At 40.5% G+C, this 12,078-nt stretch overlaps 1 protein-coding gene across 1 annotated transcript in view; it reads right to left on the minus strand.

The window, feature by feature from the left end:
- DACH2 (dachshund family transcription factor 2) overlaps positions 1–12,078 on the minus strand; it is an 864,952-nt gene that overhangs the window by 747,787 nt on the left and 105,087 nt on the right. The gene's annotated exons all lie outside the window — the stretch shown is intronic.

Genomic DNA, 12,078 nt, shown 5'->3' on the forward strand with positions numbered 1-12,078 from the left:
TGTTCTTCAAATGCCTTTAAAGGTCCCAGCCTGGGTTTCTACCTGATGTGAGCCATTTGATTTGTACTTACTGAATAGTCATGGTTAGCAAGCTCTTAGAGTCACTCAAGAGAATGAACTACAAGACACTAGAATCCTGCTGGCAGCCTGGAATGAAGCTAAACATTCTCATTCAATGACATTACCAAAGTCCGGACACCATTTTTAGTAGCTTGAACTATCACAAGCAAGGAGAGATAAGAAAGCCTTCCTTGGTGATCAATGCAAAAAAAAAAAAAAAAAGAAGAAAACAATAGAATGAGAAAAACTAGAGATCTCTTCAAGAAAATCAGAGATGTCAAGGGAAGATTTCATGCAAAGATGGGCACAATAAAGGACAGAAATGGTATGGATCTAATAGAAGCAGAATATATTAAGAAGAGGTGGCCAAGAATACACAGAAGAACTATACAAAAAAGATCTTCATGACCCAGACAACCATGATGGTGTGATCACTCACCTAGAGCCAGACATCCTGGAATGTGAAGTCAAGTGCACCTTAGGAAGCACCTCTATGAACAAAGCTAGTGGAGGTGATGGAATTCCAGCTGAGCTATTTCAAATCCTAAAAGATGATGCTGTGAAAGTGCTGCATTCAATATGCCAGCAAATTTGGAAAACTCAGCAGTGTCCACAGGACTGGAAAATGTCAGTTTTCATTCCAATCTCAAAGAAAGGCAATGCCAAAGAATGCTCAAACTACGGTACAACTGCACTCATCTCACATGCTAATAAAGTAGTTCTCAAAATTCTCCAAGCCAGGCTTCAACAGTATGTGAACCCTGAACTTCCAGGTATTCAAGCTAGATTTAGAAAAGGCAGAGGAACAAGAGATCAAATTGACACCATATGTTGGATAACAGAAAAAGCAAGAGTTTCAGAAAAACATCTACTGTGTGTGGATCACAGAAAACTAAGGAAAATTCAAGAGATGGGAATACTAGACCACCTTGCCTGCTTCCAGAGAAATCTGTATGAAGGTCAAGAAGCAACAGTTAGAACCAGACATGGAATATCAGACTGGCTCCAAATTGGGAAAGGAGTACATAAAGGCTGTATATTGTCACCCTGCTTATTTAACTTATGCTGCTTCTGCTGTTAAGTCACTTCAGTCATGTCCAACTCTATGAGACCCCAGAGATGGCAGCCCACCAGGCTCCCCCGTCCCTGGGATTCTCCAGGCAAGAACACTGGAGTGGGTTGCCTATGCAGACTACATCATATGAAATGCTGGGCTGGATGAAGCACAAGCTGGAATCAAGATTGCCGGAAGAAATATCAATAACCTCAGATACACAGATGACACCACCTTTATGGCAGAGAGTGAAGAGGAAATGAAGAGCCTCTTGATGAAAGTGAAACAGGAGAATGAAAAAGCTGGCTTAAAACTCAACATTCAGAAAAGGAAGATCATGGCATCTGGTCCCATCACTTCATGGCAAATAGATAGGGAAACAGTGGAAAGAGTGACAGACTTTATTTTTTGGGGTTCCAAAATCACTGCAGATGGTGACTGCAGCAATGAAATGAAAAGATTCTTGCTCCTTGGAAGAAAAGCTATGACCAACCTAGATAGCATATTAAAAAGCATAGACATTACTTTGTCAACAAAGGTCCACCTAGTCAAAGCTACAGTTTTTCCAGTATTCATGTATAGATGTGAGAGTGGGACTATAAAGGAAGCTGAGGCGGGGGCGGTCTTAAGACGGCAGAGGAATAGGGCAGGGAGACCACTTTCTCCCCAACAAATTCATCAAAAGAATATTTGAATGCTGAGTAAATTCCACAAAACAACTTCTGAATGCTGGCAGAGGACATCAGGCACCCAGAAAGCAGCCCATTGTCTTCAAAAGGAGGTAGCAAAAAATATAAAAGATAAAAAGAGAGACAAAAGAGGTAGGGATGGAGATCCATCCCAGGAAGGGAGTCTTAAAAAAGAGAGAAGTTTCCAAGCACCAGGAAACACTCTTACTGGCGAGTCTGTGGTGAGCCTTGGAACCTCAGAGCACAACATAATGGGGAGGAAAAATAAATAAATAATTAAAACCCACAGATTACATGCCCAACAGTAACTCCCAGTGGAGAAGCAGAACAGATGCCAGCATCCAACAATAGCAAGCGGGGGCTGGGCAGGGAGGTGCAGGCTGCATTTTTTAGAGTAGGGACTAGGCCTGAATGCACCGAGGACAATCTGAGGGAAATAACTTGAGATAGAAAACCAGACTATGGGATAGCTATCCCACGAAAAGCCCTGGTGGCTCAACTGGTAAAGTATCTGCCTGCAATGTAGGAGACCTGGGTTCGATCCCTGGGTTGGAAAGATCCCCTGGAGAAGGGCACGGCTACCCATTCCAGTATTCTGGTCTGCAGAATTCCATGGACTATAGAGTCCATGGGGTCACAAAGAGTCAGACATGACTGACCAACTTTAACTTCACTTCAAGACACCACCAGGCCCACTCACAGAACAAAGGACTGAGCAGAGCTAGCCGGCTGCAGACTGGCCCATCCCTCACCAGAGACAGGCAGGCGAGGGCAGCCAGAGACGGAAGGGGGCAATCACAGCCCAGAGAGGCATCACCTACCAAACTGCAAGCAGGCTTCATTGCTAACCAAGACTTCCTGGGATTCTGGATGGTCAACATCTGCTGGGAGGGTCACAGCCAGAGATCAGGTCCCCAGAAGAGACACACAGCGCACCTGAGAAGGTGCACCAGTTGTACACCCAGAAAACTGAGGGGCAGGGATAACGGAGGCAATAACTCACAGCGACCGCACTCGCCAAGCACCTGGTCACATGAACTGCTCGGACCTTGGAAGGACACAAAATGCAGGCCCAACCGAGTCTGCACTTTTGTGGAGTACCCGACTACCTGAACCTGAGTGGCTTAGACCTGGAAAGTGCATACAACCCAGGGCCAGCCTCAGACAATTCCTGGCAGAGCAACCCAGAGCCTAAGCAGTGCAGACAGGGAAAGCACACACACTGTGAACAGGGACAAACCTAGTTTGGCCAAGACACTGTGAGCACAAGCCAGTGTTATTTGTTGGCAGTGTTCCTCCCTCCCCACAGCACTACTGAACAAGTAAGCCTAATGTGTCCACTGCCGTCCCCTTGTGTCAGGGCATAAATTAGACACTGAACTGACCAGCAAACAGAAAAAGCTAAAACAAGCAGAGGGAACCACCTTGGAAGTGACAGGTGCAATAGATTAAAACCCTGCAGTTAGCACCAACAACATAGGAAGAGGCCTATAGATCTTGAGAAGTGTAAGCCGGATCAAGGAACTATCTGAAAATGAACTGACCCCACACTGTCCACAACAACACCAGAGAAAGTTCTAGATATATTTTTACTATTATCATTTTTAAATTAAAGAAAAAATAAATCCTCTATTACTCCTTTAATTTTCACTTTTATAAACCTATTACAAAAAAAAAAAAAAAAAAGACCCTATTTTTTAAAGTAAAATTCATATATTTATATATATTTTATAATTTCTGTGACTTTGATTTTTTTATTTAATATTGTATTGTTGAGAATCCAACCTCTACTCTAGAATTTTAATCTTTGCTTTCTGGTATTTGTTTTCAATTTTGTACCTTTAAGAACCAAATATTCAGTACCCATTTTTCTTTGTGAGCGAGATTACTGGTTTGACTGCTCTCTCCCCCTTTGGACTCTCCTTTTTCTCCACCAGGTCGCCTCTATCTCCTCCCTCCCCCTTCTCTTCTCTACCCAAATCTGTGAATCTCTTTGTGTGTTCCAGACAGTGGAGAACACTTAAGTAAGTAAGTTCAGTCGCTCAGTCATGTCCGACTCTTCGCAACCACATGAATTGCAGCACGCCAGGCCTCCCTGTCCATCACCAACTCCCGGAGTTCACTCAGACTCACGTCCATCAAGTCAGTGATGCCATCAAGCCATCTCATCCTCTGTCGTCCCCTTCTCCTCCTGCCCCCAATCCCTCCCAGCATCAGAGTCTTTTCAAATGAGTCAACACTTCGCATGAGGTGGCCAAAGTACTGGAGTTTCAGCTTCAGCATCATTCCCTCCAAAGAAATCCCAGGGTTGATCTCCTTCAGAATGGACTGGTTGGATCTCCTTGCAGTCCAAGGGACTCTCAAGAGTCTTCTCCAACAACACAGTTCAAAAGCATCAATTCTTGAGCGCTCAGCCTTCTTAACAGTCCAACTGTCACATCCATACATGACCACAGGAAAAACCATAGCCTTGACTAGACGGACCTTTGTTGCCAAAGTAATGTCTCTGCTTTTGAACATGCTATCTAGGTTGGTCATAACTTTCCTTCCAAGGAGGAAGCGTCTTTTAATTTCATGGCTGCAGTCACCATCTGCAGTGATTTTGGAGGGCCCCCCCCCAAAAAAAAAAAAAGTCTGACACTGTTTCCACTGTTTCTCCATCTATTTCCCATGAAGTGATGGGACTGGATGCCATGATCTTCGTTTTCTGAATGTTGAGCTTTAAGCCAACTTTTTCACTCTCCACTTTCACTTTCATCAAGAGGCTTTTTAGTTCCTCTTCACTTTCTGCCATAAGGGTGGTGTCGTCTGCATATCTGAGGTTATTGATATTTCTCCCAGCAATCTTAGTGCGTGGAGAACACTTAGGGAACTGATTACTGGCTGTATCTGTCTCTCTCCTTTTGATTCCCCCCTTTATCTTCCTGGCCACCTATGTATCCTTCTTCCCTTTTCTCTTCTCAGTATAACTCCGTGAACATCTCTGAGCAGTCCAGACTGCAGAGAGCACATAAGGAAGTGATTACTAGCTAGCTTGCTCTCTCCTCTTTTGATTCCCACTCTTCTCCTGGTCACCTCTATCTCCCTCCTGCCTCTTCTCTTCTCCATTTAGCTTGGTGAACCTCTCTGGGTGTCCCTGACTATGGAGAAACTTTTCATTTTTAACCTAGATGTTTTAACACTAGTGCTGTATAGATGGAGAAGTTTTGAGGTTATTGTAAGAATAAGACTGGAAACCAGAGGCAGGAGGCTTTAGTCCAAATCCTGAGAACACCAGAGAACTCCTGACTCCAGGGAATATTAATTGAGAGGAGCTCATCAAAAGCTTCCATACCTACACTGAAACCAAGCACCACCCAAGGGCCAACAAGTTCCAAAGTAAGACATATCACACAAATTCTCCAGCAACAGAGGAACATAGCCCTGAGCTACAATATACAGGCTGCCCAAAGTCACACCACACCCAATGACATATCATAACTCATTACTGGACACCTCATTGCACTCCAGAAAGCAGAAATCCAGCTCCACCCACCAGAACACTGATGCAAGCTTCCCTAACAAGGAAACCTTGACGAGCTACCCATCCAACCGAATCCACAGCGAGGAAAATCTACAATAAAGAGAACCCCACAAACTGTCAGAATACGGAAAGGCCACCCCAAACACAGTAATATACATAAGATGAAAAGGCAGAGAAATACCCAGCAGGTAATGGAACAGGATAAATCCCCATGAAACCAAACAAAAGAGGAAGAGATAGGGAATCTACCTGATAAAGAATTCTAAATAATGATAGTGAAAATGATCCAAAATCTTGAAAACAAAATGGAGTTACAGATAAATAGCCTGGAGACAAGGACTGAGAAGATGCACGAAAGCTTTAACAAGGACATGGAAGAAATCAAAAAGAGTCAATATATAATGAATAATGCAATAAAAGAGATCAAAAACACCCTGGAGGGAACCAACAGAACCAACAGTAGAATAATGGAGGGAAAAGTTAGGATAAGTGAGGTAGAAGATAGAATGGTAGAAATAAATGAAACAGAGAGGAAAAAGAAAAACAAATTAAAAGAAATGAGGACAATCTCAGAGACTTCTGGGACAATGTTAAATGCCCCCAACATTCGAATCATAGGAGACCCAGAAGAAGAAGACAAAAGGAAAGACCATGAGAAAATACTTGAGGAGATAATAGTTGAAAACGTCCCTAAAATGGGGAAGGAAATAATCACCCAAGTACAAGAAACTCAGAGAGTCCCAAACAGGATAAACCCAAGGCGAAACACCGCAAGACACATATTAATCAAATTAACAAAGATCAAACACAAAGAACAAATATTAAAAGCAGCAAGGGAAAAACAACAAATAACACACAAGGGGATTCCCATAAGGATAACAACTGATCTTGCAATAGAAACTCTTCAGGCCAGGAGGGAATGACAGGACATACTTAAAGTGATGAAAGAAAATAACCTACAGCCCAGATTACTGTACCCAGCAAAGATCTCATTCAAATATGAAGGAGAAATCAAAAGTTTTACAGACAAGCAAAAGCTCAGAGAATTCAGAACCACCAAACCAGCTCTCCAACAAATGCTAAAGGATCTTCTCTAGACAGGAAAAACAGGGTGTATATACTCGAACCCAAAATAACAAAGTAAATGGCAATGGGATCATACTTATCACTTTAAATATAAATGGGTTTAATGCCTCAACCAAAAGACAGACTAGCTGAATGGATACAAAAACAAGACCCCTATATGTGTTGTCTACAAGAGACCCACCTCGAAACAAGGGACACAAACAGACTGAAAGTGAAGGGCTGGAAAAAGATACTCCATGCAAATAGAGACCAAAAGAAAGCACAAATAACAATATTCATACTAGATAAAATAGACTTTAAAACAAAGGCTGTGAAAAGAGACAAAGAAGGACACTACAGTATGATCAAAGTATCAATCTGAGAAGAAGATGCAAAAATTATAAATATATATGTACCCAACATAGGAGTACTGCAATATGTAAGAAAAATGCTAACAAGTATGAAAGGGGAAATTAACAATAACACAATAATAGTGGGAGACTTTAATACCCCACTCACAACTATGGATAGATCAACTAAACAGAAAATTAACAAGGAAACACAAACTTTAAATGATACAATAGACCAGTTAGACCTAATCGGTATTTATAGGACAATTCACCCCAAAACAATGAATTTCACCTTTTTCTCAAGCACACACAGAACCTGCTCCAGGATACATCACATCCTGGGCCATAAATCTAGCCTTGGTAAATTCAAAAAAATCCAATCATTCCAAGCATCTTTTCTGACCACAATACAGTAAGATTAGATCTCAGTTACAGGAGAAAAACTATTAAAAATGCCAACATATGGAGGCTGAACAACATGCTGCTGAATAACCAACAAATCACAGAAGAAATCAAAAAAGAAATCAAAATATACATAGAAATGAATGAAAATGAAAACTCAACAATCCAAAATCTATGGGACACTGTAAAAGCAGTGATAATGGGGAAGGTTCATAGCAATACAGGCATACCTCAAGAAACAAGAAAAATGTCAAATAAATAACCTAACTCTACACCTAAAGCAACTAGAAAAGGAAGAAATGAAGAACCCCAGGGTTAGTAGAAGGAAAGAAATCTTAAAAATTAGGGCAGAAATAAATGCAAAAGAAACAAAACAGATCATAGCAAAAATCAACAAAGCCAAAAGCTAGTTCTTTGAGAAGATAAAAAAAAATTGACAAACCATTAGTCAGACTCATCAAGAAACAAAGGGAGAAGAATCAAATCAATAAAATTAGAAATGAAAATGGAGAGATCACGACAACACAGAAATACAAAGGATCATAAGAGACTACTATCAGCAACTATATGCCAATAAAATGGACAACTTGGAAGAAATAGACAAATTCTTAGAAAAGTACAACTTTCCAAAACTGAACCATGAAGAAATAGAAATCTTAACAGACTCATTCCAAACACAGAAATTGAAACTGTAATCAGAAATCTTCCAGCAAACAAAAGCCGAGGTCCAGACGGCTTCACAGCAGATTTTTTCCAAAACTTTAGAGAAGAGCTAACACCTATCCTATTCAAACTCTTCCAGAAAATGGCAGAGGAAGGTAAACTTCCAAACTCATTCTATGAGGCCACCGTCACCCTAATACCAAAACCTGACAAATTGTCACACACACAAAAAAAAAAAAAAAAGAAAGAAAGAAAGAAAACTACTGGCCAATATCACTGATGAACATAGATGCAAAAATCCTTAACAAAATTCTAGCAAACAGAATCCAACAACACATTAAAAACATCATACATCATGACAAAATGGGCTTTATCCCAGGGATGCAACAGTTCTTCAATATCCGCAAATCAATCAATGTAATACACCAGATTAACAAATTGAAACATAAAAACCATATGCTTATCTTAGATTCAGAGAAAGCCTTTGACAAAATACAACATCCATTTATCTATTCCAAAAAGCAGGAATAGAAGGAACATACTTGAACATAATAAAAGCTATATGACAAACACACAGCAAACATTATCCTCAGTGGTGAAAAACTGAAAGCTTTTTCCCAAAAGTCAAGAACAAGAAAAGGGTGCCCACTCTCACCACTACTATTCAACATAGTTTTGGAAGTTTCGGCCACAGCAATCAGAGCAGAAAAAGAAATAAAAGGAATCCAAATTGGAAAAGAAGTAAAACTCTCACTGTTTGCAGATGACATGATCCTCTACATAGAACACCCGAAAGACTCCACCAGAAAACTACTAGAGCTAATCAATGAATATAATAAAATTGCAGGATCTAAAATCAACACACAGAAATCCCTTGCAGTCCTATACACTAATAATAAGTAAACAGAAAGGGAAATTAAGGAAACATTCCATTCACCATTGAAATGAAAAGAATAAAATAATTAGGAATATATCTACCTAAAGAAACAAAAGACCTATACGTAGAAAACTATAAAACATTGGCAAAAGAAATCAAAGAAGACACTAATAGATGGAGAAATATACTGTGTTCATGGATCGAAAGAATCAATATAGTGAAAATGAGTATACTATCCAAAGCAATCTATAGATTCAGTGCAATCCCTATCAAGCTACCAACGGTATTTTTCACAGAACTAGAACAAACAATTTCACAATTTGTATGGAAATACAAAAAACCTCGAATAATCAAAGCAATCTTGAGAAAGAAGAATGGAACTGGAGGAATCAACCTGCCTGACTTCAGGCTCTACTACAAAGCCACAGACATCAAGATAGTATGGTACTGGCACAAAGACAGAAATATAGATCAATGGAACAATATAGAAAGACCCGAGATAAATCCATGTACCTATGGACACCTTATCTTTGACAAAGGAGGCAAGAATATACAACGGAGAAAAGACAATCTCTTTAACAAGTGGTGCTGGGAAAACTGGTCAACCACTTGTAAAAGAATGAACCTAGAACACTTTCTAACACCATACACAAAAATAAATTCAAAATGGATTAAATATCTAAATGTAAGACCAGAAACTATAAAATTCCTAGAGGAGAAATTAGGCAAAACACTCTCCGACATAAACCACAGCAGGATCCTCTATGACTTACCTCCCAGAATATTGGAAATAAAAGCAAAAATAAACAAATGGGACCTAATTAAAATTAAAAGCTTTTTCACAACAAAGGAAACTATAAGCAAGGTGAAAAGACAGTCTTCAGAATGGGAGAAAATAATAGTAAATGAAGCAACTGACAAAGAATTAAGCGGAAAAATATACAAGAAACACCTGCAGCTCAATTCAAGAAATATAAAAGACCCAACCAAAAATGGGCCAAATAACTAAACAGACATTTCTTCAAAGAAGACATACAGATGGCTAACAAACATATGAAAAGATGCTCAACATCATTCGTTATCAGTTCAGTTCAGTTGCTCAGTCGTGTCCGACTCTGCGACCACATGAATCGAAGCACACCAGGCTTCCCTGTCCATCACCAACTACTGGAGTTCACTCAGACTCACGTCCATCGTGTCAGTGATGCCATCCAGCCATCTCATCCTCTGTCGTCCCCTTCTCCTCCTGCCCCCAACCCCTCCCAGCATCAGAGTCTTTTCCAATGGGTCAACTCTTCACATCAGGTGGCCAAAGTACTGGAGTTTCAGCTTTAGCATCATTCCTTCAAAAGAAATCCCAGGGCTGATCTCCTTCAGAACGGACTGGTTGGATCTCCTTGCAGTCCAAAGGACTCTCAAGAGTCTTCTCCAACACCGCAATTCAAAAGCATCAATTCTTTAGCACTCAGCCTTGTTCACCGTCCAACTCTCACATCCATACATGACCACAGGAAAAACCATAGCCTTGACTAGACAGACCTTTGCTGCCAAAGTAATGTCTCTGCTTTTGAACATGCTATCTAGGTTGGTCATAACTTTCGCCAAGGAGGAAGCGTCTTTTAATTTCATGGCTGCAGTCACCATCTGCAGTGATTTTGGAGCCCCAAAAAATAAAGTCTGACACTGTTTCCACTGTTTCTCCATCTATTTCCCATGAAGTGATGGGACTGGATGCCATGATCTTCGTTTTCTGAATGTTGAGCTTTAAGCCAACTTTTTCACTCTCCACTTTCACTTTCATCAAGAGGCTTTTTGTTCCTCTTCACTTTCTGCCATCAGGCTGGTGACATCTGCATATCTGAGGTTTTTGATATTTCTCCCGGCAATCTTGATTCCAGCTTGTGCTTCTTCCAGTCCAACGTTTCTCATGATGTACTCTGCATAGAAGTTAAATAAGCAGGGTGACAATATACAGCCTTGACATACTCCTTTTCCTATTTGAAACCAGTCTGTTGTTACATGCCCAGTTCTAACTGTTGCTTTATGACCTGCATACAGATTTCTCAAGAGGCAGGTCAGGTGGTCTAGTATTCCCATCTCTTTCAGAATTTTCCACAGTTTATTGTGATCCACACAGTCAAAGGCTTTGGCATAGTCAATACAGCAGAAATAGATGTTTTTCTGGAACTCTCTTGCTTTTTCCATGATCCAACGGATGTTGGTAATTTGATCTCTGGTTCCTCTGCCTTTTCTAAAACCAGCTTGAACATCAGGAAATTCATGGTTCACATATTGCTGAAGACTGGCTTGGAGAATTTTGAGCTCATTATCAGAGAAATGCAAATCAAAACCACAATGAGGTACGATTTCACACCAGTCAGAATGGCTGCGATCCAAAAATCTACAAAAAATAAATGCTGGAGAATGTGTGGAGAAAAGGGAACCCTCTTACACTGTTGGTGGGAATGCAAACTACTACAGCCACTATGGAGAACAGTGTGGAGTTTCCTTAAGAAAACTGGAAATAGAACTGCCTTATGACCCAGCAATCCCAATGCTGGGCATACACACTGAGGAAACCAGAATTGAAAGAGTCACATGTACCCCAATGTTCATCACAGCACTGTTTATAATAGCCAGGACATAAGCAACCTAGCTGTCCATCAGCACATGAATGGATAAGAAAGCTGTGGTACATATACACAATGGAATATCACTCAGCTATTAAAAAGAATACATTTCAATCAGTTCTAATGAGGATGAATATGGAGCCTATTATACAGCGTGCAGTAAGCCAGAAAGAAAAACACCAATACAGTATACTAACACATATATATGGAATTTAGAAAGATGGCAACAATAACCCTGTATGTGAGATAGCAAGAGACACAGATGTATAGAACAGTCTTTTGGACTCTGTGGGAGAGGGTGAGTGTGGGATGATTTGGGACAATGGCATTGAAACAGGTATATTATCACATGTAAAATGAATCACCAGTCCCGGTTTGATGCATGATACAGGATGCTCGGGGCTGGTGCACTGGGATGACCCAGAACGATGGTACGGGGAGGGAAGTGGGAGAGGGCCTCAGGATGGGGAACACATGTAATCCTGTGGCAGGTTCATGTCAGTGTATGGCAAAACCAGTACAATATTGTAAATTAGCCTCCAATTATAATAAATATATTTATATTAAAAAAAAGAAAGCTGAGCACCAAACATTTAATGCATTTGAACTGTGGTGTTAGAGAAGATTCTTGGGAGTCCCTAGGACAGCAAGGAGATCCAGTCAGTCCATCCTAAAGGAAAAGAGTCCTAAATATTCATTGGACGGACTAATGCTGAAGCTGAAACTCCAATACTTTGGCCACTGGATGCAAAGAACTGACTCATT

Source organism: Bos mutus, chromosome X, assembly GCF_027580195.1.
Source record: "Bos mutus isolate GX-2022 chromosome X, NWIPB_WYAK_1.1, whole genome shotgun sequence".
Classification (NCBI taxonomy): domain Eukaryota; kingdom Metazoa; phylum Chordata; class Mammalia; order Artiodactyla; family Bovidae; genus Bos; species Bos mutus.